The 27,951-nt window shown below is 44.8% G+C and overlaps 2 long non-coding RNA genes across 3 annotated transcripts; one reads left to right on the top strand and one right to left on the bottom strand.

Moving 5' to 3' along the window:
- Positions 1 to 7: 7 nt before the first annotated feature.
- Positions 8 to 27,108, bottom strand: LOC307212099. Of its 2 annotated transcripts, XR_013836823.1 has the most exons (4): positions 26,973 to 27,108; positions 26,795 to 26,862; positions 25,002 to 25,095; positions 8 to 1,059 (listed from the first exon to the last, which is right to left on the bottom strand). It is a non-coding gene; the product is annotated as an uncharacterized lncRNA (long non-coding RNA). The 2 variants fall into 2 exon arrangements; XR_013836824.1 differs by lacking the exon at positions 8 to 1,059 and having other exon boundaries at positions 24,967 to 25,095.
- LOC307212112 lies at positions 10,789 to 14,062 on the top strand. The gene is made up of 3 exons (XR_013836838.1): positions 10,789 to 10,844; positions 13,460 to 13,547; positions 14,024 to 14,062. It is a non-coding gene; the product is annotated as an uncharacterized lncRNA (long non-coding RNA).
- Positions 27,109 to 27,951: the final 843 nt, after the last annotated feature.

Below are 27,951 nucleotides of genomic sequence, written 5' to 3'. Positions count from 1 at the left end.
CACCAGCCATGCAGTGGGCTCAAATACAGAGGACTTCAGTACTCAAGTTATGCCAGATGAGGGGCCTTAGGATACAGTGGAAGCCCCACTATGCCGGCAGAACTCAAGATATGTCATGGGAGATGCACCACTAGTCATTCACCAGGGTGGCTAAGGCCAATGTGGTTCCATGTCCAGGAATGAACCCAGGTTGAAATGAATCCAGATAATCTATATTATTCAAGAATGTCTACAGATTGCTCCACTACAACTCCACCTTTCTGGGTCAGCAGTTAGTCCAAACCCATGGGTTCAAAGCTGGCTTCTTTAGAAGTGGCTGTACTACCACCTCATACCTTGAAAGGGCGTAGGGACCACCCACTTATGCAGCGAAGCATTAGCCAGACTCCAAACCCAACCATTCAAGCCCCCTCTGCTAGATTTAATAAAGGAAGAAGGGCTGGGGTCAAAAGGAGACATGGTTGAACACAGGGCCGCAAGCATCTCACCCGCCTCATCAGTCTGCAGAGGCTGAAAGTGATCCCAAAATACATCACAGACTGAGGCATCAGACACTTGGGTCAGAAGCAAAACAGCGGTGGAATCAAAGTGCCTCCAAAGCCAAACAACTTTATCCACAGCCAGTTGGTCACGGCAAGTCTTGGAATGGCTCCAGAAGTCCTTCCCCCTCAGTGGGGAGTCAACAACCCTTGGACCACCCAAAAGAGCTCCACTGGTCAGTTGTTTGAAGATGCAACGCATCTGCGAAGTTGTCTTCTTTGCTGCTCACTCGTGAGGTAACACATGAGGCACAATTATATGCAATAGTCAGCATCGGAACAAGATCTGTGTCACACTCTAGACTAAGTCCGGCTGCTTTATAGCTTAGGGCTTTCCCAACTGTCAGAGAGCCAGCTGGTCACCAGACTCACCACAATGCTGCCTTGGATTGATAGGAATTAAAAAAAAAAAAACCTCTGGAGGGCCACAGGTTCCCCATTGTTGCTTTCAAGGATGGGGTTGTTGCTGCCTGTGCCATTGGACAGATGGGTTGGGAGTGCTGTGGCATCACATTGTTTGCTGTGATAATAATAATAAATAATAAAATGTTATTTATATCCCGCCCTCCCCAGCCGAAGCCGGGCTCAGAGCGGCTAACAACAATAAAAGTAACACAGCATTCTAAAATCAATTCATTCTAAAATCAATTCAAAATCAAATTAATGGCAACCACTGAGCTAGAGTTCTATGAGGATTACCAAAGGAGGGGGTCAGACTGTGCCTTGGCCAAAGGCCTGGTGGAACAGCTCTGTCTTGTAGGTCCTGCGGAAAGATGTCAAGTCCCGCAGTGCCCTAGTCTCTTGTGACAGACCGTTCCACCAGATCGGAGCCACAGCCAAAAAAGCCCTGGCTCTGGTTGAGGCCAGCCTAACCTCCCTGTGGCCCAGGACCTCCAAGATATTTTTGTTTGAAGACCGTAAGGTTCTCCATGGGACATACCAGGAGAGGCAGTAGCCTGTATGAGTCTGTGTCCCCACTGACCACAGTTCATTGGCTGTGTGTCATATATATAGGTGTTGTCAATGACACAGTCTTTGTTTCTATGGATCCTGGGTGTGTGCCTGCCCTTTTGTGCCATTTTCCATTATTTATATTCCCCCCTCCCCTTATGGAATGAGAGGGTATGGCATAGCAGTGGTATCTCTCTTTCGCTTCACCCTGTGCCACGATATAATTGTGGTATAAGATTGCCCAGTTAATCCTCTTAACTGCGACACTTTGCATTTGGGTCTGCAAACTAGTTCTTTTGTTTTGCTGGCTTTACTAGCTGCCATTTGTATTTCATGTGACTGTGCTATTTATGGAGGAGTAAATATCGCCACGGGGGTCTGTTTAAAAAGGCCAATGACCTGGATTTTTTTTTTCCATTTGAATTAACTGCAAAAATCAGACATGTTTAACCACTGATCTTTTCCCTTATAGCTGTGGACTATAAGTCATTTTAACGTTTTTGACACACTATCAGGCAGAAAAGAAGATTCGTTTATACGAGCCTAGTTCAGAAGGCTAATGCCTTTTAACAGCTATTTGTTTTTATGGAAATGTAATGAATTACCAAAAGCAAAAAAGGAACTTATTTTTAACAAGGACTGAGATTTAATATGTTTCTATGGTAAATATAGTAAGAACATTTTGTTGTTGCGTAATAACATGAAACCAAAATAGCTCAAATAACAAGGCCAGTGTTCTGTGGCTTCAGCATGTATTTATTTATTTAGTTCTAGTATTTATTCTGCCATTTAACCCAAAGTGTTCTCGTGTACAAATTGCCTACAGGAAATAATAATAAATATGGCTCTTGGGGGAAATGCTTTAAAAACAAACCCCAAAAACCACCAGACATGTCAAATGCATAGCATTATATACTACAATAAGAAAATAAGGAGAGCCCTGTAGGATCAGACCATTTTATTCTCATAGTGGCGAATGTTATTCTCATAGTGGCGAACCAGATGCCTATGGAAACGCACAAGCAGGCCAAGCTTTCCTGCTCATGTTCCCCAGTAACTGGTATTTTCCAAGTTAAAAAGCTACAGATATTGTAACTTTTACAGAGGAATTGCTCCAGCCCCTTGGTCATTCTGGTAGCTTTTTCTGCCCTTTTCCTAGTCTTATAATATTATTTTTGAGGTGCGGTGGCCAGAATTACATAGCCGACTGTTGTACACTGTAGATTTATATGAATGCATTTCAGCACTGGCAATTTTATTTCCAATACCTTTCCTAAAGACCCCCAGCATGGAATTTGCCCCTCTCTTTTTCATGGCAGCTGCATGCCATGTATAAAATGTGTCCGTCGCTATCAAGCAAAAGAGTAGACTTGAAAGTGAGGTCTTTTGGAACATGTGATATGCTTGATGTGGCAGACAGCCTTTCCGCCACAGAGGTCAATTTGTTTATTTTATTTTTTTACGCTCTCAGATTAATGGACATTTTTCAGTCATCATCTTCGAATTAATGCAGTTTAAACATGGGGCAGAAAATATAGAGCTGTGACCCTGTCTTTCCAATCACCCACTGCCTGATCCTTTTCTAAAGGGTTAACAGAACCAGGGCTTTTTCCTACCTGGGTTCCTAATTCTGCAAACCCACCTGGATAAAGAGCAGCTTAGGTGCTTTAAGGTGTGTCCCTCTTTGACCCCATTTCTGCCTTTTGCTCATTACAGGTGCAGAAGTCTGCTTGCATTATGTCAAGTACAGTCCTGGAGCCTAAGGTGATGCTGTAGCCCAGCTTGTAACCCATTTACCACTGTTTATATTCTCCTTGGCATTTAGATGACAAGCCCTAATTAAAACAAACAGACATTTTTGTTAAGAATATGCAAGATGTATTACCGTAACTATTTTTACTAGAGCAGGAGGAGGGCTCTTTGTTAACTCTTTCTTTCCTTCCCTATTAATAAATCCGTGCATACGTTGTGTTTATTAAAGACATCGTTGGCTGCAGCTAAACACAGAGCAGGCATTGTGCTTGCTTTTATACACACAGCGCTGTCCCTCATCATCACACAGGAAGCTCATTATATGCAGATCTTGGGGACTTAACTACATGGGGAGGATGGGACAAGGACATAGTTGCCACCAGCTGAGTTTCCCTTACATGCCTCACTGGTAATTACCGTATTTTCCATGTATAACATGCCGCCGTGTATAAGATGCCCTCTATTTTTGGGGACTGCAAATTTAAAAAATGAGGGGAGATTGCCCAGAGTTGCTGAGCTTTTTGGGGGGATGATTGCCCATAGTTGTTGAGCTGTATGGGGGGGCAGAGTGGCTGAGCTTTTTTTAGGGGGGATTACAGAAAATCGCTCACCCACCTGAACTACACTGCCACTTGCACTATCATCTGTCACCTCGCCGGCAAAAGCCGCCAATTGCCTGCCCAATCGCCGTAGCAACATCCGATCAACACCAGCCCTTGCCGCAGCCACCAATAACACACCCAATAGCCACTGACAATCTCCGACTTGCTATGCACTATCCGTGTATAAGACGACCCCCAATTCTTAACATAATTTTAAAATAAAAAAACCTTGTCTTATACACGGAAAAGTACGGTAATAGTAAAAGAAATGTGTGACATGACAACACATCCAGGATTTACGCTCCTTCATTTGTTAGCCAGTGGAGGGTCGAGGGAAATGTTGAACAGGACGACATTATATCGCCTGTTGGCCAAGTAGGGATTTGAACCCAAGTCCTAGTCCGATACTCTAACCCCATTTAGCACAAGGGCTTTTTCCTAGTCATTTAAGTGAGCTGGAACAAAGCTTACAGAAGCATACGTGGACTTAAGACACTGCTTTTGAATCCCCCAAAGTAAAATGGGTTAAACAAAAGCAAAGCAGATTACTAGAGGAAACATATACCATAACATCAGGCATACAGGCCAACACACACAAAAATAGCATATTAGATATTAAAGGATACAATATACACAGATTGTCATTGTCCAGGGAGTTTTCTTTGAAACATTTTATGCAGGCAGAAGAGTTCAAACCTAGATAGCGAAACTATCCGCACAGGCTGCGTGTGCTCAGTTTCTTTAAAGAAAAATCACACCCCCAGTTTTGAGTACCAGCCTCTTAATTCCAGTAGTAATGTGGTTCTCTGCCAATCCAAACAGGCCTGGGTTACATTACAAACTAGACAAAAGAACTTTAGAGAGGTGACTCATCACCCACAGGAAGAGGGGTAATTGCTAAGTACTTAGGAAGCACCTGCAGGAGTTGTCTTGCTTAGTGGTAAAAGTCAATGGTTATTCATTATGTGAAAACACATTTGGATATTAAACAAGATAGCTCAGTTTAAAGCTGTTGTGAACAGTTTGGTTCAGGCAATATAAATCAAGCATATCTTTATATATCTGCCATACAGCTGCAAAGAGGAGCACTTTGTTTAATTAAGGCAGAGTATCCTTGCCTGTTGGACGCAGGTGGCGCTGTGGGTTAAAGCCTCAGCGCCTAGGGCTTGCCGATCGAAAGGTCGGCGGTTCGAATCCCTGCGGCGGGGTGCGCTCCCGCTGCTCGGTCCCAGCGCCTGCCAACCTAGCAGTTCGAAAGCACCTCCGGGTGCAAGTAGATAAATAGGGACCACTTACTAGTGGGAAGGTAAACGGCGTTTCCGTGTGCGGCTCTGGCTCGCCAGAGCAGCGATGTCACGCTGGCCACGTGACCCGGAAGTGTCTCCGGACAGCGCTGGCCCCTGGCCTCTTAAGTGAGATGGGCGCACAACCCCAGAGTCTGTCAAGACTGGCCCGTACGGGCAGGGGTACCTTTACCTTTACCTTTATCCTTGCCTGTTGGGTACTATTTAGTCACAAGCGATGATGACTTGATTTAATGTCTGAATATGGGTGTAGCTTGCATTAGATACAACACTGGATTCCAGAGTTAGTTGGGGCAGGGTGTGACCTGACAGTAAGGCTGACTAAGCTACAGTGGTTCCCCCAATTATAATTATGCTCTCATTGCTTTGACTAAAGCAAAGTTGCACACACACTTACAGGGCATGCACAGAGTTACAGCTGAATTTAGATTTTCAGTAACTGTGTGTGTCCATGTGTGAATCAGAGGCCTTTCTCTACACATCAATTTGTGTGTGAGTACCAATGACACCAATGTGTGACACCAATGAGCCAGTGTGGTGTAGTGGTTAAGAGCAGTGGACTCGTAATCTGGTGAACTGGGTTCGATTCCCTGCTCCTCCACATGCAGCTGCTGGGTGACCTTGGACTAGTCACACTTCTCTGAAGTCTCTCAGCCCCACTCACCTCACAGAGTGTTTGTTGTGGGGGAGGAAGGGAAAGGAGAATGTTAGCCGCTTTGAGACTCCTTCGGGTAGTGATAAAGCGGGATATCAAATCCAAACTCTTCTTCTTCACAATTCTCAACAATTCCAGCTTTCCCCTTATTTATTATCTGGAAACAAATCTATATCACAGATTGAAATGTGTATGGATTAGTTGCATCTAAAAGAGATACCATATGTAAATATATGCTTTCTAACCAGAAGAGAGGAATGCTAAGGAATTTTTTGGAAATGAAGCCTTTCAAAATGGTGGCCTGTCAGTTGCTTTCCCCCCCAATGTTCACTTTCAGGCCCACTGTGGGGAGGTACATTCTCTCACGACGAATCAACATGCCTAATTTTATATGGCAAATGTTGGAGGATGGACTTTTGGCCAGAATTTCACCATTCTTTGACTGGGTCTCTTCCCCGCCCCCACCCGTCCCAGTCTCTTTTAATTCCCCATAGGTTGGTATACAGTTACAGATGGCGGCTTGCCCTGGGCCAGAATAAGAATGCTTCACCTCCCTTCAACCTTCATCTCTCAGCAGCCCTCAGTGCCTTTTGAAGCCTCAAATATTAATATTATTTAACTAGGAGTTGCCTCGCACTAGGTTTCGGGGTGAACACCTTTGAGACCTCTGGTTCGTATTGCTAAACAAGAATATGCAAGTTGCTTGCTGGCTGCATTATTTTTTTGGTCCAAATGAAACTTAACAGAAGACTTAACAGGCATTCAACTGCTCATAACAGATTGCAGTGACTTTATGTATGCCACTCCCTCCAGCCTCTGCCAACATTCAGAAAAAGCCTAAGGGGAGATATCAAAGCTGGCTGCTGTTGTATTTTAATGTATTGTACTTGAGATTTGTTTGAAGAAAAGAACAGCAAGCGTAGTTCTGCTTCCCATAAATAATTATAGAGTTCCCCTCCTTGGACATGTTTTCTGACAGTATATTTACCAAATTAAAACATGAAATGAGCTTAAAAGCAGTAATATCAGCGTTCTGAGGTAAATCTGACAGAACAGACATAATCTTCCCCTATTGCTTCTCTCTAAAGATTAAGGACTCTATTGCCCCACATTTAAACAAGTTTTCTCGTGGGTTCCACTGAACTCTAGAATAGGGCTAACTTACTAGGGAAATACATGTATAACAAGCGCATACATGGAGTGAAATCAATTCATGCTTTATTCCCATTTGAAGTTCCTACACAGGACAGGGTGCTGGAACAAGTCTTGAGTTCATCCACACCACAGGCAGAGACTTCAGGGTGATTTGGGTCTTAAGCCAAGGCTAGCCATTCATCCCATGGAGACTTTGTGGCAGGACTGGCTGCAAATGGAGGGAGAATGAGCCTGCCTGGAAGTTTCCTCAGCGCATCCCTTCTCAGCCCCCTCCTGGTTCTGGGAGACGGTGGTGAAGCACTTGGCCCTTCACTTGTCTGACTTGCCTCTGCCTCCTCTTCTTCCCATCCATCCTGTGTTCTACCCTCCGGCTCTGAAGCTTTCCCTGCCTCTGATTCGTGCCTCCTGGCTGGTACAAGGCCCCACAAACCACTGCCCCCCACCCTAAGTCAGACTCCAGCTCCCCTGCCCCTAGGGCACACTCGTCAGCGTCCTGCCAGTCCCAAAGATCAAATCTTGAGAGTCACAATTGTTTGCACAATTACCAGCTCCTGCAGAGCAGCAAATGTTGCTTTCTTCCTTTTTAATAAATGGGCATTCGAACAGAAGAGAAATCCCACCTGTTGCAGCCAGTCAGTTAGAAGCTAGGCGGATTTGTTTTGAGATGTATTAGGACATTTTGTTCCAGGTCCAGAATATTTAAGCACAGCTAAAGACTGATTGTCTTTCATTGTGTACTCTGAGCGTCATTTCTCATGTTTTGAACAAGGGGCTGCAGTGTTATCGTTGGGTCTGTGTTCAAAACAGAGAAACAAAGTATTTTTTTAAATCTGCAAACAGACAAAGCTACTTTTATATTTTGCCTCATAGCTTCGCTATCTCTATTAAAAACAAAAACAAAAACTCCTGTTTTGGCTTTAGGCACTGATCATGCTCACAGATTGGCATAAAGCACTCACATTTTCAACTTCAACTACCTTTCATCTGTCTTTATATTTGCTTTCTAATTCATGGTTGACATTAACTACAGCTGTTTCCCCCTCCCCTAGAAAGGCATATATTCTTTCTGTGGTTTGTTGTCTTGATGCTTACAAGAGATTCATATTAGCCCAAAGCCAGAGTAAATAGAACAAGCTTCTTGTGTTGCCCCAGAGCAGATGGAAAGGGGTCTCTGCCCCCATGACTGGCTTTGCTCCCCGTTGCATAAGTGGAGACAAGAAAAAGGCTCTTGAAGAGGGGGAGGGATAGGAAAAGTGTCATTTAATTATTTACAGTTGTCCTCAGCTTTTCTCTAAGGTGCTCAAATCAGCTGAGGTGTCTCCCAAGAACTCCTTAAATAGTAGATTATCATGAGACCCATGAACATATAAGTAGTTTCACAGCCGATTAGAAATTTGAACTGGTTTCTAATATTCAGAACCAAAATTTGGGCTCATCAAACAAACAACAAGCATTTCTCTTGTACGAGTCTCACGCCTGCCTGTGCTGAGCCTTCTAAATTTGCTTTGACTTTCAAAAGTGCATTGAGATTGGAACAGTCCCCACCAGAATCAGCACACCCAACCCAAAAAGGTTGCTTTCACCTGGAAGCGCCATGTGTGTGTGTGTGTGTTGTGAATGACGGTCTATATGGCATATGCTGTTGCTTCCTGAAGGCACTGCTCAGATACCTTTTGATCACAATCTCTTCAACATACCAACATACCATGGAGGAGAAAGTAGCTTATTCCCATTGTTTCCTTTGGTTTCACCCATGCTCATGCACTTAGTGTGCATACGATTGCAGCACTAGCTGCTCCAAATGCTATCATAATTTTATTGAACAAAACGGCACAGTCATCGATCCCAGTTTGCAACACTCTTGCCACTTCTTGTCCTTCCTTCCTTAGTCCTAACTTCCTGTGTGAGCAACCACCTCTGAAAGTGACAGCTACATACTTTAATGTCTCTCAGTGTGGTCTCATCAGTGTGGTGTATGGTTAGACTATTGGACCTGCGGGTTCTAATCCCCACTCAGTCATGGAGCTCCTTTGTGCTAGCCACTGCCTCTTAGCCTAACCTACCCCACATGGTTGTTGTAATGAAAAAATGGGGAGAGGGGAAGCCATGTATGTATGCCACCTTGAGCTCCTTGGAGGAGAAGGTGTGATACAAATGTCATAAACAAACAATAAACTTGGTGCCCTGTGCTGGCTGGGGACTGATGCTAGTTGGAGGGGAAGCCTGCTCTACACAGATCAGTAGGAAGTCTTTTCATTGTGTTGGTCTCAAGAGGTGGTGGTTAAGCAAGGGTTGAGAAGGGTCTGGACTGTTGTATGGAAGTGGGTCCTGGTGCCTAAATCTCTTGATTGCTTCTGACAAAAAATTGACTTTTTTTGCTTTAGCATCTTCTTTGGCAATCACTCGTAGCAATCACTCGTAGCTGAGTGAGATTGTCTTCCATGAACACGTGTGTCCGTAAGTGACTGTGGAGGGCAATTCTGGATCCACATGTACTTTCACAGTGGGGACATAGGTTTCTGGGCAGGAGCTGATCATGGTGAGGGTTTGCCAAATGTGCCTTCCTCTTACCACGTTTCTCCCTTTTGTCCTGAGTTTGAGCATCTTCAGAGTCCATTAAACCTTTGGTAAAGGCTGTTGGAGGCCAGTGTTACCCAACTGTTGGTGTTTAAAGATTTGCCTTGAGAGAGTCTTTAAACCTCTTTTGTTGATCACCAGCATTATGCTTACCATTTTAAAGTTTAGAATAGAGTGGTTGCTTTGGAAGACAATAATTACGGTAAGCATCTGAACAACATGACCAGTCCAACAAAGTTGATGTTGAAGAATCATTGCTTCAACATTGGTGATCTTTACTTCTCCAAGTACACTGGCATTAGTTTGCCTCTCTTCCCAAGTGATATGTATTTTTTTCTGGAGACACCATTGATGGAATCTTTTGAGGAGTTGGAGATGTCTTTTATAAGTCGTCCATGTTTCACAAGCATACAGTAAGGTTGGTAGTACAATAGCATTGTAAACAAACATTTTGGTTTCCCTGCGAATGTCTCGGTCCTCAAACACTCTGTACTTCAATCAGGAGAAAGCTGCACTTGCAGAGCTCAGGCGATGTTGGATTTTGGCATCAATATGGGCCCTTGTGGAAAGATAACTGCCCTGGTAGGAGAAGTGATTGACACTTTCCAACATTACACCATTGAGTTGGATTTGTGCTTGTTGGTGCAGCACTTTGATTTTTTGGGTGTTGAACGATAGGCCAAGCTTTTCGTAAGCTTCTGTGAAGATATTTAGGATGGTTTGGAGGTCATCTTCTGAGTGTGCACACACTATGTTGTCATCAGTATACTGAAGCTCTATGATGGAAGTTATAGTAACCTTACTCTTTGCTTTCAGCCTACTCAGATTAAACAGCTTTCCATCTGTTTGATACATGGCTTCTACCCCAGTGGGGAGTTTAGTGTATTATCTGTAGGAAAGTATCTGTAGGAAGTACTTCCCTCATTTACTCAGTTAGTTAAAGTAAAACCTATGTCTACGTTTTCCAAATAGGCCATATGCTTCTGTGATTATTTTAATCTGTTTTTGTGTTCTCTCTATTTCAGTGCCAATATTTATATTTTTAAAATCGAATATGTCTATGATTCTGTTATTGAGTCTCTTCTGCCGTGTGGATTTATGGATCAGTGAATATATGAACATTGGACCGCCAACACCTACTCTTTTTTAAACCTGTTTCATTTCATATGTGATGATCATCCTGGCTTCTCAGGTAAGAAAATGTGTCCTGTTATTCATTACACCATTCTTCTGATATACTGTGTTTTGGTTTTTTTAGGTTCAAATTACTACAAGAATGGTGACTGAGAAGTAATGAATAATTGTTAAGGTGATAAATGATGATTGTATTAAACATGGGGAAACACAATAAATTGGCATTGTGATGAGTTGATCAGTCAACTGTAGTCTCAAGACTGAAATTCCATTGAGTACTGAACTGGCATCCCAAGGAATGTGGGGCAGGGATTCAGTCTGTGCCACTGTATTTGGTTGAACCACTGTGTTTGGTTCAGATTTATGCTTAATCAAGGCTTAAGATCAAGAAGTTAAAAGGCTACAAGAGGGTGCCAGACAGGCCACATGTGGCTTCCACAGCTCTAACATGACACCATTGCTCTCCACCCTCCAGCATCTGCTGCCTGAGGGGATTATGTTATGCTGCCTATTGAGAGTTCTGGCCCTGATATGTGTTGCGGTTAAACAGAAAATGTACAGCCAGCCTTGCTTGAGCCACTAAGGGATGGGTGAAAATAAACTGAATCAGCATTTGATTCACTGGCTGCTGCATGTGGGAGGAAGCGAGGTTTGTCTCACTGAGGAAATAGGGGCTATAGCTCCCTTTTTGGGGCCGGTTGGTACATAGCTTATTTTTTGCTACTAGTTTTGGGTTCTAATGGATGTGCGTTATCCTTTTTTTCTTTTCCAAAAATACAGATAAATAAAAACCTATCTGAACAAGAAAGCCTGAATGTACTCTATGTCTACCTTTACTTAACACTTCCAAGACTATTTGGCTAACAAGCTCTTTTAAACCTGGATGGTTAACCTGAGGGTCAAATCTGGCCCAACAAACCACAGGAAGTTTCTCCACAAGTCCTGAAGCTTGATCTTCTGATCTCAGTCAGGCCAAATCCCTCTGCTTGCTCTTTAGTGATTGCTCTATGAAAACGAGTCAGAGCACCTCACAACCTGGTCTCAGTGCTGTGGTGGTCAGTATTGAGATTGGGAGATTTAAAATCTCTCTCTAAACAGCAGGCAGGAGGCCCTTATCTCCTGATCTCAGTGCTGAGCATCACCATAGAGAGATGTACAGTGAAAGGCAGTATTTTCCCATACTGCACTGGACAAGTCCTATATGTGATGGGGATGTCTTTATAAGAACCGTCATCCTGCCAAGGAAGAGAGCAAGTGCTGTATATATGCATTCACATGCGCATAAGAGAGTAAAAGATGTAGAAAGAGAAGGAGTGTTGTGTGCCTGCATGCTTTGATTTAAGCTCTGAGTCATGCTAAGAAAACTTAACAACTGCTACTGGTAGCATAGCTAATAAATTCTGAAACAACACACACACACACACACACACGTGATACATACCATTTGGCTAGATGACACAGCTGTAATGAGTATACTTATAATTACCCCAAATATAATTTTAAATTTGGCTACAATTGTGACTATCAAAGCTATTAATAGGGGAGAAAGCCTTGGTAAGCAAAGAACAAATATCAGAATCAAATCCCTTCTGTATACATTTGTTCAGAATTTTACAAAGCTTTAAAATTGGGAATGAGTCACCTTGCTAGCACTTATTCATGCAGAAAGAGGATTGTGTTTCCCTTTTAAGCTCCACAGTTTTGCACGCAGTTTTGGGGGTACTGCTCTTTTGCACCTAGAACATTTTAAAGTCAGACTACAGTGGTGTGTGGGTGTGGGTGTAAGAGAGAGAGAGAGAGAGAGAGAGAGAGAGAGAGAGAGAGAGAGAACAAGAGAGACAGTAGTGTGACACTTTTTTCTGCCCATGGCAGGCATTTTGTGCCAGCACCCACAGCACGTTTATCAAGATATGAGTACCAGCACCTCATTCTCCCACTCTCCCAAAAAGCACTGAGCACGGTATAGGAGACACATGCTGTGTGTGTGTGTGTTTGTGGTGTGTGAAAAACAACCTTGTAGGTTGTAATCAGGAGCAGAACAGTTAGAGAGGGGCTGGTTAACCCTCTTTCTTCCTGCGTTTGGCTCAAAATCACTCCCTCGAGGGGTGGAGGAACAAAGATTGTAAAGACCTAGTTTGAACTTAAATCATTATCAAAGTCTAGGGAAGCACAACATTCGAGATCTCAAGCATTTATTTTGTATCTCCAGCTTGTGCGGAAACATTGCCTCAGGAAGCAGCTAGAGATGATTCATGCTCTAGTCTAGCTAGAATGTGTCTTAAAGCAATAACATTTCAACACCATTGTGGTTAACAGTTTATCATAAAGAATGAAAATTAAATAGAGCTTAATGAGGTAAATAGTTTTGTGCACCTTGTAGGTGATACCTTTAAAAATATGCAATTCGTCATTCTTTCGCCTCCAGAAAAAAGTGGTGGTGGGGAAACTCTAGGACCCCGTCAGAGCCTCGTGCTTCCTTCCCGAAGCACGCTTCTTCACTGAGCCAGCTCTGGGAAGTCAGCACAAGGGCTGGGGGTGGGCATCAAAGTTTGGCCTTGTTTCCTCCACCCTCTGCATGACAATACAATGTGCGGCCTGCTGGTTCCATGTCAAAGTACTCTTGCAGCCCACTTGTTATGAGAAGTTGGATCGCCCTGATCTAGGTCAAGCAATCAGCAGGGGAGCCCTGTCAGTGATGCCCTGTGACAGGGTCTTGTTGGTGGTGGTTCACCCTTTGTGGAATTCCCTTCCTGCTGAAGTGTGTCTGTCTCCCTCATGATTGATTTTCAGGAGAAATGTAAATAGAGTACTGTTTGCCCAAGCAGTTGATGGCTAAAAGATACGGGCCTCGGCTACCTTGAACATAGCAACTGGAAGGGTATGTGACTGGTTTTATGTGTTCTTTGATGTTCTAAATATTGCTTTACATTGTTTAAACCTTTAACATAGGCTTTTATTTTGTTTTAACTCGCACTGTTTCATCTTGCTTATGTTTGCTGCCCTGGGTTCCTTTGGGAGAGATGACAGAACTAATAATGAAAAGAACAACAATAATAACAATAATAGCACTCCTCCCTCCTGCCTGCCAATGCTCCTCTAGAAATTTTTCTTCTGCCCACTGAAAGTGAACATCACTTTCACCAATGCACTTGCGTTACCTCAGTAAATGCAGGTTCCTGGCCATGGGTTTGCCAGAATGATGTCTAGTTTGGCTTTCAGTCACCTAGCAGGATCTGAAAGGTTGGTTTGTGTTATGGAGATGGGCCCATCCCTGAAATACTCATAAATTTATTTGCTGTTTAATATATATATATATATATATATATATAAACAAAGACTTTTTTGTACTTTAAGAGAACATTGAGGAAGTAAAGCACGACAAGCCAGCCAGGTTAAAAGTACAGAAAACCAGGCTTTGAATGCAAGTGCTGGATTTGGACAAAGAAGGAATTTGGTTTTTGGGCAGAGACTGAAGTGTTATGAAAATTTTAGGAGGAGGTTTAGAACTCTCCTGTACTCCCATGAGCCATTGGCTCTTGCAACCAGCAGCTGCGTTTCTTCAAGGGAAACACCAAGTGTTACAGAGGATGACTTGTAGAACAGCACACTGAGCAAGATTGAATAGGGTAACTGCCTAAGGTATGTCATAGATCATCTCCTTTTGGAAGGCTGTTTCCTGAGCAAGGCAAAGGGAAGATTCAACCAAACAGAAAGCTATTAAGTGTTTTCCTTTCTTAAGTGTGGAGCTTTTACAGTTTGTGTGTGTTTGGAATGCTTCCCAGTCAGATGCCATGTGCTGTGAAACAGGTTTTGGACTTCAGGTAAGAAGCACCCTGTGCAAGAGAAGGAAAATCACGTCCCACAATCCCTTATTGCCTCTCTCCCTCAGGTGCAAATCTCCATTCCAATCTCATTTCAGAGTGATAATCGGGCTCCTCTGCCCCATAATTCGTTAAGGAGGCTCAGGGCTGGCACTGCTTGGAGAGGTTTTTGTTCAAGTAGTTTATACATTTTCTAAAGCAAATAAATAAAATATGGTGCACCCACAATCCCACTCCTCTTTGCTCCTCTCCGGCCATTCCCAGCTTAACTTTCTTCTGTTTCGTTCTTGGTGAAGCGGCAACACCTAAGGATTGGTAACAACAGCAACTGAAGCACCACTTTTTCAAAATTATAACGAACAAGTAAAAGTGGATTCAGTTGTAAGCTGAAGAAGAGGCACTAAAGCACTTGGATGATTTGTTCTGGATAGTGTTCTCGAAGCTACCAGCATGAGTTTGACCAAACTGCGGGAGGCAGTGGAAGACAGGAGTGCCTGGTGTGCTCTGGTCCATGGGGTCACGAAGAGTCGGACATGACTAAACGACTAAATAGCAATAACAACATGCTAAAATAGGCATGGATCCACTCACCAACTCACAGTGTTTACGTGCTGTGGGAATGAAGCCTTTCATAGATTAATAACGTTATAAATTGCAGGGGTCAATCTGGATGACACACCTGAGGTTGCTTCCAAATCTGTGACCCTGTAATCAGTGAGGCAAAATGAGTGAGTGGGAACCTGGTGGACCAGCCAAACAAGTCCCTTTGCAAAGGTAATGGATCTATCTAGGATCAATTGGCCTCCAGCCAGATAAGGGGGGGGAGGCCTCCCCTCTCATCGGAGAGAACTAGCTCTATGAGAGGCTGATGAGCAATTAACCGACCAGCTAAAGCCATTACCTTTGAGAAGACATACATACAGCCCTACTCAAAAATTACAACTTCAACATTTCAAAATATAAGTTACAAATGAAAAAATAGGGTATTAAAAGGTAATGTGAATACTCTAATATACTTTAGCTCTCCTACCTACCACAAATGTATACCTATGCTATTTTATATTTGACTTTTCTTCTTATTTAATTGTATTTACTGATGCCTGTCACTACTGCATGGTATGCACAACTGACATATCGCTAATTAACAATACTTATTAATGAATCTCTCACTTTGAATGTCCTTTGTCCTTTTAGAGAATGTACAACTCATTTTTCAGTGTGAAAATGTTCAAAGTGAGAAACACGCACACACAAACACACACTTCCCATATGTTTCTGGCTGCCGCAAAGGTCATTCTATTTAAACTGCCTCCTTATACTTCTCTCAGGTTAAATTAAGAGCTAATTTGCATGGCAAAGTCGCACGCTCCATTGACTTGCTTGCATGTAGTCTGCTTTTACTTTTAAGTTGTCAAAATCCAAATTAAAAATGCCAACACATTCTGCACATAAAGAACAGACCCAAGTTAGAGCAGGGACCACTGTCTTGGATGCTAACTTCCTGCTCCAACCCCCTCAACTACAGGCTGAGGTAAGTCATGCGCAGGAGTGATACATTAACATACGTTCTTGTGGACCCCTGCATGTACAGTGGTGCCCCGCAAGACGAACGCCTCGCAAGACGGAAAACCCGCTAGACGAAAGGGTTTTCTGTTTTGGAGGCGCTTCACAAAATGAATTTCCCTATGGGCTTGCTTCGCAAGACGAAAATGTCTTGCGAGTTCCTGCGGGGTTTTTTTTCCTCCCCCCCCCTTTTTCTAAGCCGCTAAGCCGCTTATCAGCTGATCTGCTAAGCCGCTAAGCCGCTAAAAGCCGCTAAAAGCCGCTAAGCCGCTAATAGCGCTAATCCGCTAAGCCGTCAATGGGCTTGCTTCGCAAGACGAAAAAACCGCTAGATGAAGAGACTCGCGGAACGGATTAATTTCGTCTTGCGAGGCACCACTGTACTATTGTGAGTTTGGGTGGGAGGTGGGTCAGGCTGCATGTTTGAGTCCCTTCTAATTCCTGGATCCGGCAATGATTCAATTGCTGGTATACTTAGGCCAGCTTCCTGGTGAAGCAACGGCCTAAGTATGGGTTGTTGTTGTTGTTGTTGTTGTTGTTTAGTTGTTTAGTCGTGTCCGACTCTTCGTGACCCCATGGACCAGAGCACGCCAGGCCCTCCTGTCTTCCACTGCCTCCCACAGTTTGGTCAAACTCATGCTGGTAGCTTCGAGAACACTGTCCAACCATCTCGTCCTCTGTCATCCCCTTCTCCTTGTGCCCTCCATCTTTCCCAACATCAGGGTCTTTTCCAGAGAGTCTTCTCTTCTCATGAGGTGGCCAAAGTATTGGAGCCTCAGCTTCACGATTTGTCCTTCCAGTGAGCACTCAGGGCTGATTTCCTTAAGAATGGATAGGTTTGATCTTCTTGCAGTCCATGGGACTATCAAGAGTCTCCTCCAGCACCATAATTCAAAAGCATCCATTCTTCGGCAATCAGCCTTCTTTATGGTCCAGCTCTCACTTCCATACATCACTACTGGGAAAACCATAGCTTTAACTAGTTAAGGTAATAGACTCCCTTCCTCAACTAGCTGTTAGTTAGAAGGGAAAAAGCCAGAATTTTGTGTGAGAGTTAGAAGCAGAGTGCAGGCCAGGCATGCCATCTCCAGGAAGTCCTGGAGGCCTGGGCACCCACAAAATGTTCATTGTGGGTGCCTGGGCCACCATTCCTTCCTCGCCATGGCCTCCTCCTCCTCTGGTGTGTACAGCGACATGCAAATGCAATTTGAAACACAGTACAGAAAATAACCTTACCACTATTGTGTTTTTAAGCCGTTAATGTATACATAGCCTTTGTTATGCCTACAGAATGCTGACTGATAATTGAAAGGGAACTGGAGAAGGGGGGCAATGCAATGGAGTATTCTGAATAAGAGCACTCCATTTCACACTGCAACACTTTGTCGCAGATTCCAGTTGATCTCTTACATTTCAAGCTCTGTGAATCTGGGTAACTTGGTGAGAAGGAATCTGTCATCTCAGCAGAGCTTTGCAAAGTCGTAGCTATGATTATCTTAACAAACAGCCTGTTTGATGGAGATGCATCAGAAAAGTGACAGGTCAAAGGGCTACCTCTTGACACTTGTTTACCTCATGGGCTGTATTCAGCTGAGACATAAGTAGTCACAACTCCTCCTTAAACTGAATCAGAGATTCATTTGCCAGCAAATGAGGCACAATCTAACCACATATGCTGAGCATCAAAATGACTGCGGTTTCTGTTTGATTCCAAGACAACCGTAAATAGGATTGCCACCTTATTTTATGAACAAATGGCCGTGTCAGTCTCCCAGAAGAAATACAGAAGTAAAACCAGTATGTGCAAATGAATGCATGTGGCCCCCAATATGTTTTAACTCCCACTGGTTCTTCTTCAAGAAAAACATGAAAATTTTATGATAATATTATCTAATAATACTTCTTTTTTGCAACAGCAAACACTCTCAAAAATAATACTGTTTCCAATTTCTCATTTCAAGTGGTAAACAGTCTCAGGGCCACTTTTTTATCGCAGGGTCAATTGCCTTGCAAGAACAGAGCACTAGAGAATCATGGCATGCTTGTAGCATATCTGTCTAGTTAGAAAAACAGAAACTGAACAGAGTGGAGAAACTGCCACACAGGCTGGCAGTACTGAAAAAGCATCAGGTCCTTGCAGTCAGCAGGACAACCGTGCAGCTCCTTGACACTCTGAAATATACTCGGAGTTGAGTGTGAATTTCATGCTCTTTGTTCAGCTCATAGTAGCAATGAACGAAACTTTTCCCAAAAACGTCTAGCTATATATACATTATTTACACAATGGGCCCCACGTGATTGGCTAATTCCAGGCTGCTTCTGCAAGCCAATCAGGTTGCTGATTCACTTCATCCAGGAGCCTGATTGGCTGCTCCTGCAGGCCAATCAGGTCGCTGATTCACTTCCACCTGGAGCTGGATTGGGTGGCTCCTGCGGACCAATCAGACCGCTCCATTCTGGATCCTATTGTTCTAGGATTCAGATCAATACATAACACACTCCTTGGTAGTCATGTGCAAAAATTTAAGCCCGATCTATATAAAGTGGTGCCTCAGGTTAAGAACTTAATTCATTCTGGAGGTCCATTCTTAACCTGAAACTGTTCTTAACCTGAGGTACCACTTTAGCTAATGGGGCCTCCTGCTGCGGCTGTGCCACTGCCACATGATTTCTGTTCTCATCCTGAAGCAAAGTTCTGAACCCGAGGTACTATTTCTGGGTTAGCAGAGTCTGTAACCTGAAGTGTCTGTAACCTGGGGTACCACTGTATAATAATGGGCTACATTCAGGTGTTACCAACCAGAAGGTGCCAGTATGGCACTTGTGTCCGAAGAGGCCTCCTGTGGCACCCAATAATGCTTGAAAGAAGCATGATTTTAAGCTCCATACATTCAGTTGCAGAAGGTGCTTGTTTACAGGATGAGGATAGTGCCCACAACAATTTATCTGATTTGCAGATGCCTCCATGATCCCACAAAGGTTGAAAACCCTTGCTGTGAAGCAGGGTTCCCCAAACTTGTCTCTCCAACTGTTTTGGGGCTACAATTCCCATCATCCTTGACCACTAGTCCTGCGAGCTAGGGATGATGGGAGTTGTAGTCCAAAAACAGCTGGAGACCCAAGTTTGGGAAACCCTGCTCTAAAGCAGAGTCTAGCCTGACATGAACGAGCGTCAGCGTCAGGAACTGCTGATCGTTGTCCCTGATGTGGTCAACTTCTCAATGGCAACCTCTCAGTAAAGAGCCTTCTGGCTCTGAACTAATAATAATAATTTAATAATAATTTATTATTTATACCCCGCCCATCTGGCTGGGTTTCCCCAGCCACTCTGGGTGGCTTCCAACTGAATATTAAAAACAGTACAGCATCAGACATTAAAAACTTCCCTAAAGAGGGCTGCCTTCAGTTGTCTTTTAAAAGTAAAATAGTTGTTTATTGCCTTGACATCTGCTGGGAGGGTTTCCACAGGGCAGGCGCCACTACCGAGAAGGCCCTCTGCCTGGTTCTCTGTAACCTTACTTCTCGCAATCAGGGAACCACCAGAAGGCCCTCGGCGCTGGATCTCAGTGTCCGGGCTGAACGATGGGGGTGGAGACGCTTCTTCAGGTATACAGGACCGAGGCCGTTTAGGGCTTTAAAGGTCAGCACCAACACTTTGAATTGTGCTCGGAAACGTACTGGGAGCCAATGCAGATCTCTCAGAACCGGTGTTATGTGGTCCCGGTGGCCACTCCCAGTCACCAGTCTAGCTGCCGCATTCTGGATTAATTGCAGTTTCCGGGTTACCTTCAAAGGTAGCCCCACGTAGAGCGCGTTGCAGTAGCCCAAGCGGGAGATAACTAGAGCATGCACCACTCTGGCAAGACAGTCCGCGGGCAGGTAGGGTCTTAGCCTCCGTACCAGGTAGAGCTGGTAGACAGCTGCCCTGGACACAGAATTAACGTGTGCCACCATGGACAGCTGTGAGTCCAAAATGACTCCCAGGCTGCGCACCTGGTCCTTCAGGGGCACAGTTACCCCATTCAGGACCAGGGAATCCCCCACACCCGCCCGCCCCCTGTCCCCCAAAAACATCAGGATTCAACCTCAATCTGTTAGCCACCATCCATCCTCCAACAGCCTCCAGGTACTCACACAGGACCTTCATCGACTTCACTGGTTCTGATTTAAAGGAGAGGTAGAGCTGGGTGTCATCTGCATATTGATAGACACCCAGTCCAAACCCCCTGATGTCTCTCCCAGCGGCTTCATATAGATATTAAAAAGCATGGGGGAGAGGACGGAACCCTGAGGCACCCCACAAGTGAGAGCCCAGGGGTCTGAACACTCATCCCCCACCACCACTGTCTGGACACAGCCCAGGAGAAAGGAGCGGAACCACCGTATAACAGTGCCCCCAGCTCCCAGCCCCTCTAGACGGTCCAGAAGGATGTTATGGTCGATTGTATCAAAGGCCGCTGAGAGATCCAGCAGAACTAGGAAACAGCTCTCACCTTTGTCCCTAGCCCGCCGGAGATCATCAACCAGCGCGACCAAGGCACTTTCAGTCCCATGGTGAGGCCTGAATCCCGATTGGAAGGGATCCAAATGGTCCACATCCTCCAGACGTGCTTGGAGTTGTTTGGCAACCACTCGCTCAATCACCTTGCCCAAGAATGGAAGATTTGAGACTGACTCAGCCTGCTAGGCATCGGCTCCTCCTGGAGAGGAAAGAAAGCAAGAAGACTTCCTGCTTTCCTTGAGCAACAAGGCCAACCTGAACTGTGCTATGCCTCTGTGTTTCTTTTGCCCTCTTCTTGCCCTGATTGCCCTTTTATCCTGACTCTGGTTCCCTTCCTGTTTCCATACTGGTGCCCATGGCTCAACCCGCAGACTAGGTGACCAACAGGCAGGGGCAAAACTAGGCTTTATTTCACCTGGCTCAAAGACCCAGTTTGGCAAAAAACAGAGAACCCCACATTTGCTTACACACACACAAATGCACACACGTGCACGCAGAGGCTGGGAGCCTCAGTGGTACTCCTCAGGAGGCTTCCCCTGGGGCAAAACCCCCAGCTAGGCCCCCACCCCATAGCTATGGCACTGCCATCAGGCATGCACTCTTGCCCCTTTCCCTAGGCTTACTCATGCCATACTAAGCCATGCTTTAGCATGCCATCCAAAAAATGCAGCCGTTGGGTTTCTTCAATTGACTTGCAGGGCAGATCATAAAACTCTTATTATTGTGCTTGCGCTGCTTGGCAAGAGAGGTAATGCTGTTGCAATGAAACAAAGCAAAGCAAAACAAAACAAAACACCAAAGCAGTTATGCTAAATAAAACTATTAATGTCTTCTGTTTTGAAAAGAATGTTCATGGCTGTCAAAGTGCAGGGCATTTTATAGTGAAAGAGACTCTGTCTTGAGCAGTAATAAGGTGTTGTGAGTCACGCTGTCCTCCTAGGGTGGGACCTGAGTAGAGTGCAGTGGAGCAGTCATTAAGCTGCGCATTCCCTAAAACCTCCTTTAAAATTCAAGAGGGCTAGCCTTGCTTATTCTGAAGCAACAAAAAGAACAAACAGTGTTCTGGCGTGTTAAAGATCGATAAGTTTATTGTGGCAGAAGCTTGTGTGGGCCAGAGCCATCTCTAATGACTGCATCAAGGGGAGCCTAAGTGCTTGGTATGTATACCTTGATTGCAGAGAGAAGAGCGCTGTTTCTATTTTGTTTTTGTCCCCCCCCCCCCAAGTAAAAGGTAATAAAGGTCAAGCAATGCAAGAGATAGCTGTAGGTAACCTGGGTCACACCTGCCTCCAAGGTATGCTGCAGATAAAACTGGTTTGCCCAGTCTGGTCGCAGGGAGTGGGGGCAAGGAGAGTTGAACAGAGTAATTTGTTTGGCAGGTGAGAGGAGAATGAATTGGTTCTTGATTTTTGCAGGGAGAGGACAGGCCTTGCTTTGGAGATAACAGTGACCGCCTCTATCTGTTTGCTTTTAAACCCCTATACCAGTGGTTTTCAACCAGGGTGCCTTGAACGATGGTCAGGGGTGTTGTGGGCAACACTGGTCTCTGTCCCTCTTTCCTTCCCTCCCTCCTCTGATGCCCTCTTGTGTCTCTGCCTCCAAAAGGCTTGCACAGGTATTCGTTGCAGCAGCCCTAGCTACAAGCTCCCCAGGTGAGTGGTGCCTCTAGGGCTGGCGGGGGGGGGGGCTTCCCAGGCCTCTGTAGGGCAGTGTGAGGAGGCACCTCTCCTTGGGGTGGGGGCAGGGCAGCTCAGAGACCAGGGGCGGCAGCAGTGGCTACCCGGAGGACTCCCAAGGAGAGGGAAGAGGAGAGGAGGCTGAGGGAACACTCCACAAAGGAGGGTGTTTGAAAAGGAGTGAGGGGCTGCTGGCTCTGTAGGCAAGGGGTGACATAACTGGGCTCCTGAGCCCCACAGGGGTGCTACAGAAAGAATGTAGTTGGTCGAGGGAGCTGTGGACCCAAAAAGGTTGAAAGCCTCTGACCTACACTATAGTAATTGCTCAAACTATGCTTAAGAGAGCCAGTGTGGTGTAGTAGTTAGAGTGTTGGACCAGGGAGACTAGGGTTCAAATCTACTTAGCCATGAAACTCTCTAGGTGACTGAAATATACTCAGAGTCGAGAGTGGATTTCATGCTCTTTATTCAGCTCATAGTAGTGAGGAATGGAAGTTCCCCCGAAATGTCTGCTTTATATACCGGTACATTATTTACACAATGGGCCCCATGTGATTGGCTAGTTCCAGGATTCTCCTGTAGGCCAATCAGGTTGCGGACTCACTTCCACCTGGAGTTGGATTGGGTGGCTCCTGCAGACCAATCAGAATGCTGCATTCTGGATCCTATTGTTCTAGGACCAATGAGACTGCTGCATTCTGAATCCTATTCAACTCAGTACATAACAGTGACTTTGCTTTAGTCATTTCCTCTCAGCCTAACCTACCTCACAGAGGTGTTGTGGGAATTATATAAGGAGGGGGTGAACAGTGTACACCACCTTGAGCTCATTGGACGAAAATATATAAATGTAATAAATTAGAAACTTTTGTAAATAGATGGTTTCAAAGACAATAGATGTTTCCAGTGTTGCATTATTGAAAGGAAAGGGTTGCTCCAAACTTTCCATAGTCTGGGAAAGGACAAGCACACAGAACAATAGATTATTCCCTAATGCTATTTAATTATGCTGTACCTAAGGATATATATCGGAAAGGAAAGAGGTTTAGAAAGCGCTGCTCAACCCTGGAGGGTAAAAAGGTATTATACCAACTCAGAGAGCTGTTGACACGAAGCATTTGATAATAATAGATTTCATCATTTCCTTCCTTAAACAGTTCTTTAAGGTTGCTGTGCAGCCGAGAATCTTTGCAAAAGCAATGCAGGGTGGGTGGGGGAAGAGTATGGGCAATATTTGCTGTGTTTTACCATGAATCCCACTGAATGAATCCACAGGGTGGCCCAGTTCAGATGCCATGAGAAGACTATGCTTTGGCCCTTTGGAACATGCTGTGGACACAGGTCCTCCTTTCTCCCACTTTCTCTGCTTCTTCTCCCCTCTTCTCTCCCTCTGGGAGAGCCAGTGAGGTGTAGTGGTAAGAGCAGTAGTCTCGTAATCTGGGGAACCGGGTTCGATTCCCTGCTCCTCCACATGCAGCTGCTGGGTGACCTTGGGCCAGTCACACTGCTTTGAAGTCTCTCAGCCTCACTCACCTCACAGAGTGTTTGTTGTGGGGGAGGAAGGGAAAGGAGAATGTTAGCCGCTTTGAGACTCCTTAAAGGGAGTGAAAGGCGGGATATCAAATCCAAACTCTTCCTCTTCTTCTTCTTCTTCCCTCTTCCTGGTTTCTCGTAACAATAGTAATAATAGTAATAATGATAACAATAATAATACCGCTTCAAACCATTTCCTCCAATTATGATTTGAAGGCAAACTATGGTACAGTCCGTAGCAATACATGCCGAGTTTGGACACCAATGTAAACTATGATGACCGCAAATCAAAAGGAGAGTCAGTATATGTTTTTGTTTGTCTTTTCGTGTGTATTGTTTTGTTTTTAATCTATGTTGAAAAAACCAATAAAAAATTATTATAAAAAAAAGAGAGAGAGAAGGGGAGAGAGCACATGACCCCTGCAATTCATTTCTAACTACCGTATTTTTTCGCTCCATAAGGTGCACCGGACCATAAGGCGCACCTAGTTTTTAGAGGGGGAAATTAAAAAAAAATAAATTCTCCCAGAGCTTCTCCCAGAGCTTCTCAGGACTGCTGGGGGAAGCTGGCTGTCTTGGCTTCTGCCATAGCCGCACGCAGCCTCTCCCAGCTGGAGAGGTTGCACGTGGCTAAAGAAGAAGCCAAGACAGCGAGCGCGATGGATCCCGCTCGCTGTCTTGGCTTCTTTAGCTGCGCGCAGCCTCTATGGCAATTCCCCCACCTCCCGCAAAAGCCCACAGGAGCCGCACACCCTTTAAGGAGCGTGCGGCTCCTGCGGGCTTTTCTATGCTGCGTCAGTCCCTTCTCCCTCCTGGGGAAAAGCCAGCAAGAGCTGCGCGTAGCTTGTGTGCGGTTCTTGGGGGCTTTTCCTGCCTGCCTCCCCCTCCCTGCATTCGCTCCATAAGACGCACACACATTTCCCCTTACTTTTTAGGAGGGAAAAAGAGTGTCTTATGGAGCGAAAAATACGGTATGTTTTGACCACAACGTTGAAACTAAGCTTGAGAATCAGAACCTACCAGCACAGCAACACCATAAAGATATATCTTTCAGGACTGCACCCCCATGCTGAGACCTATGGATAAAGGACGATATACAAAATTAATAAAGAATAATAAAAGTACACAGGCAAGCTGGTTGAGCTCCAGCCAGGGTCACACTGAGATTTTTATTCAACAGAACACAGAATCAAGCCTGACCATCCAGAATCTGCTTCGCATGCCTGTGGTTAACTCACCAATAAGCAGAGGTTCATCCTGCACAAGTTTTGACCAGTTGCACCTCCAGCCTCTCAGAGGACTCGGTGAACGTTGTTTTGGTCATGCTTGACACTGCAATAAAACAGGAGGGAAGTACCTGTCAGGCTATGATACATGGCTGGTGGATGGGACTTGGCTTGGCAAACCACAAGTTATGCAAGTCTGGTTTAAGGCTGTGCACACGTTATTTTTTTAGTCCATTGCTAGTGTTTGCTCATGACATTAGCCACATACCTTATGTATCCTGAAGTCCCAGGAGCTGAGAAGGTCAGTAATAAAACACCCAGTGTCAGTGAAGTTAACTCTTTATTTGAATAAACCAAAACAGCACAGGCCTAGTGATCACAGGTGGTCTTGCTCCAATGAGGTCGTTGCAAGGAATGAAGATCCCTGCCTTCCTACAGCTCCCTGTCTCCTTCCCCGGGTCCTTACCCATCAAGCTGAGGCTCCTTTGCCTTGTCTCTCTTTGCTCTACCCTCTTCATTCCTCTTCTGGTTCTGGGAGACCAAGGGGAGGGGAGCTGGTCGCAGCAGGAGAGGATGACTCTCTGGCTTCTTCACCAGCCTGTTTCCACTGTGCCTCTTGCCTCCGCTCCTCTCTAAACCTTGTGTTCAGTTTGTACCTTTCCAACCACATCCATCCTAACAGACCTTTCCAGACAATCCTACAAGTCTCTTCTTTCCCCGCTGTCCCCAAATATTTGTTTTCTCCTTGTGGTGAATGCTGGCCTTACACTCCCAGGCACAGTGAGAACATACAAAGCTGTTCATGCTCAAGCATGTGCAGATGAGCAGTGCTCTTCCGGAACCACATCAGCAGGGATGTATGACAGGCAGTGGCAAGACAAGGGTGGGATTAGGGCAATGAGCCCCATAATTTAACCAACGACAAATTTAAACCCTTCCTTTGTTAAACCACGTTACACCAGTCAGCAGCTATAGCCCCCAAGATGAAAATCAGCGTTGAAAGAAACTCTTATCAGCTGCATACTGCATCATTAAAGGCTTGCCTACTTTGCAACAGTAGTAATTTTTTAATTCCAGAAAAAGCAGATGAGCTTGCATCACTGTCAAGCGAGCTCGGTCAGGGTATGGTGGTTCAGCGCGACATCATTATCTTACCGCCTGTGGTTTTGTTTGACATTGCCGTGTAACCTGCTTTGTTTTTACCCAGCTTTTGCACAGGAAGTTCATTCAGTCACGTATGTATTTGCGGGTGCCTTCTGCTCATCCCCCAATGTATTTCCCATCAATTAAAAAAATGGGTGTGGCATGAGCAAGTTTTTATTCTGAAGGTTTGGCCCAGAGAATTAAATTTTGGAACTACTGGGTCAGAGCACACAACAATATGAAGCGGCCCCACCTTCCCACAGAAAAGTTGGGTGCAGAATAAGAGAGTTGTGAGAAAGCACTGGCAGATCCACTGGCAGAAATTAGAATTATTCTGAGGCAAGAGATTTAAGGCTCCCTGGGCTTCTCAAGAGTTAGCGATGGAATCAGAAATGCATACCACTGCTCAACTCTGAATACAGTGGTACCTCAGGTTACAGACGCTTCGGGTTACAGACTCCGCTAACCCAGAAATAGTACCTCGGGTTAAGAACTTTGCTTCAGGATGAGAACAGAAATTGCGTGGTGGCAGCGCGGCAGCAGCAGGAGGCCCCATTAACTAAAGTGGTACCTCAGGTTAAGAACATTTTCAGATTAAGAACGGACCTCCAGAATGAATTAAGTTCTTAACCTGAGGTACCACCGTACTGAGGTTTGTACACCTGTAAGTTGTTGGTTCTGGGCCACTGGTTTCTAGTAGGCGACATCTTTCATACTGTGGCCATCTCATCTGGGGGAAACAAATATACGCAAACTGTAAATGCCAGTGTGAAACTTTTCCATTGCTTAGCTAGGGAGCTATTTAAAAAACAAAAACAAAAAAGAACAGGAAAACACCACCTCGATATGGCCAAATGGATCTGGTTAGCAAGCTGCCAAAAGTACAAGCTGTCTGGAGGCCATTCCGTCAGCACACAACAAATAATTTGGAATGCTGCCTTCACCGACATCCAGCTCAGCAGCCAGGAAGTGTGTGGGATCCTGTTTCACTATCAGACACCTAAGGGACTTCATAGCTCTGCTCTGATACAAAGCAACTGGGGACAAAAAATACCTTAGCACCATCAACAAGAGCTTTTTCACACACCCACACCCTCTGGAGTGGATATTTTGCCTACGGAGTGTTACAAAGATTCACTGGCAGACATTTCTTTTAAATTAGAATTTGTTTTATGGGTGATCTCAATTTACTGGTGTAATATCGCTTTTACATTTAAAACAATCAGCCCATCAATATATAAACAACTAGCAGCCTTGTACGTGGTGTTACTTAGGAATTGTAAGAAACCAAAAAATGGATACAGATTTGAAATCAGTGGTTAAAATCACTGCAGTTTTGAAAGGTTCAGTCTGCCATCTTGATTCAAAATGGCACCCCACTATTTCTAAACGTAGACAGAAACCTGCTCTTTGAACTCAGGAACCATCATGCAAAATTTGGTTATGGTATTTTCAGAAAGATGTCCAAATGCGTAGTAGGATGACTTTCCAAAATATATAGTGGTATAAGGAGTTCAATATGGTATACATGCTTTCCCCACCAACTGCATTATCACAACAACCCTGTTCAGACTCTCTCTCTCTCAGCCTAACTGGCCCAAGGTCACCCAGTGAACTTCATGGCTCAGTGTCGTGCTGAACCTGGTTCTCCCTGCTATTACCTTCAGCTCCAACCACGTCACCATAATAGTATACTTGGCTAATGCAATAATGTGCAGAATATGTATATTTTTGATAGATACGCATGTGACTATTTCCCCCCTACGTGCTTCTGAAATTCAGCGAAACTTTTTTAAAAAACCCTACTTGTTACTGTTTG

This window comes from Podarcis cretensis (assembly GCF_951804945.1).
Source record: "Podarcis cretensis genome assembly, chromosome: 3".
NCBI lineage: Eukaryota > Metazoa > Chordata > Lepidosauria > Squamata > Lacertidae > Podarcis > Podarcis cretensis.
This window is presented reverse-complemented; position numbering and strand designations above follow the sequence as displayed.